Here is a 2,453-nt window from a genome sequence, read left to right as displayed (position 1 = left end):
CCCCTACTCGAGAGCCGCCAGTTTTGACACCGACATTGGTGATTTAATTAAGAGTTCCACTGTGCCATCACCATAAGGCTTGATGGCCCCTTCGATCATCGTTAACGATGCGGTCCAGGGTGAGGTTTTCCTCCCCGGACAGATCTTCGTATTTGGCGGCTTTGCACTACGGGCCAATTCGCTTGGCCATCTGGAGCAGATCGAGAGCTACGCCCCTGGCCATCAGGTCAGGTTCGGAAACTGAAACTACATTGCCGACATCCACGAAGACTTGATCTTCGACGGATTCGAGCCCATGTCAGGTGCGCCGCACGATCACGATGAGCATGATTTAGCTCTGCCGTCGGACAGTGTTCGGGAGATCACACCTACAACTACTCCGGCCTTCAAACTGGAGCAAATTGCGCCATCCGAGGACGGAGGGATAGCCCCGCCATGGAGGCCGCACTCTCAGTGGTGATGGAGCTGGATACTGATTTCACCCCTTACGAGAGCTGTCTTGCCGAGCCACTGGATTCGTCTCCGGCCACGGACTCCGAGCCGCCTACATCCGTGCCTATCAAATCCGATTGGGCGCCGATCATGGAGTTTACCTCCACGGATATCTTTCAGCACTCGCCTTTCGGCAATGTGCTAAATTCATTAAGGTCTCTCTCCTTGTCAGGAGAACCTTGGCCGAACTATGTCCGGCTAGAATGGGATGCGGATGACGAAGAAATTTGCTGCCCACCCACCACCCACTTAGTAGCCACTGTCGACGATTTAACCGACATGCTCGACTTCGACTCCGAAGACATCGACGGTATGGACGACGATGCAGGAGACGAACAGGAACCACCGCCCGTAGGGCGCTGGACCGCCACCTCATCATATGATATATACATGGTGGACACCCCCAAAGAAGGCAATGGTGACAAGACAGCGGAGGATGACCCCTCCAAGAAGGAACCCAAGCGCCGACGTCAGCGGCGCTGCTCCAAGTCCCGCCACAGCAAAAGTAGTGATACCGGCACAAGAGACAATAACACTCCAGATAGTGCCGAAGACAACCACAATCCCCTCCTGCACGATGTAGAGCGGGTGGTGAACAAGCTAGCCCTCCAGAGCAGGCAGCAGATGGAGAATCGGAGGAGGACAATTACATGCCTCTCTCCGAAGACGAGGTGAGCCTCGGTGACGAAGAATTTATCGTGCCTGAGGATCCCGTCGAGCAGGAGAACTTCAAGCACCAACTTATGGCCACAGCAAATAGCCTGAAGAAAAAGCAACAACAACTTCAAGCTGATCAAGACTTGCTAGCAGACAGATGGACCGAAGTCCTTGCGGCCGAGGAATACGAACTTGAGCACCCCTCCAAGAGTTACCCAAAGGGCAGGTTGCTACCTCACCTCGAGGAGGAAGCATTGAAACCTCCATCACCAGTGTAGGATGCGGCTGACCGGCCCCCGCGTGGCCGAGCCAGAGAGGCGTTTCAGCCTGAAGTTCAGCATGCACCCTGCCGCCACTCAATCAAAAATACCAAGGGCCCGGGCAACACACGGGACCTACGAGACGTATTGGACAGCAGGGCAAAACATGCAAGGTCAATATATGGGTCACGAGGGCGCGCGCCAACGCGGGGAGATGACTGTCGCGCTGGATACACTAAAAGTAAATCTGGCCAGGCCAAATACAGCAGACAAGACTCATACGAACTGCGTCGTGATTTAGCCCGGCACAAAGGCGCCGCACACCCCTTATGCTTCACTGATGAAGTTATGGATCACGAATTCCCGGAGGGTTTTAAACCTGTAAATATCGAACCGTATGATGGTACAACAGATCCCGCTGTATGGATTGAGGATTTCCTCCTTCACACCCACATGGATCGGATGATCTGCATGCCATCAAGTACCTCCCACTAAAACTCAAAGGACCAGCTCGGCATTGGCTAAATATCTTGCCAGCAGACTCCGTCGGCAGTTGGGAGGATTTGGAAGACGCATTTCTTGACAACTTCCAGGGCACTTATTGCAACCACCGGATGCTGATGACTTGAGCCATATAACTCAGCACCCAGGGGAATTGGCCAGACAATTCTGGACACGGTTCCTAACTAAGAAAAACCAAATTGTCGACTGTCCGGATGCAGAGGCCTTAGCGGCATTCAAGCATAACATCCGTGATGAGTGGCTTGCCCGGCACCTCGGCCAGGAGAAGCCGAAGTCTATGGCAGCCCTCACGACACTCATGACCCGCTTTTGTGCGGGCGAGGATAGCTGGCTGGCTCACAGCAACAACACATCAAGGAATCCGGGCACTCCGAATACCAAAGATGCCAACGGCAGACCACGTCGTAACAGACAAAAGCGGCGAACCAACGGCGATAACACCGATGATACGGCAGACAATGCCGGATTCAGAGGCTCTAGATCCGGTTAGCGGAAAAAGCCATTCAAAAGAAGTACTCCGGG

Source organism: Triticum aestivum, chromosome 7A, assembly GCF_018294505.1.
Source record: "Triticum aestivum cultivar Chinese Spring chromosome 7A, IWGSC CS RefSeq v2.1, whole genome shotgun sequence".
Classification (NCBI taxonomy): domain Eukaryota; kingdom Viridiplantae; phylum Streptophyta; class Magnoliopsida; order Poales; family Poaceae; genus Triticum; species Triticum aestivum.
Note: the sequence above shows the minus strand (reverse complement) of the source record.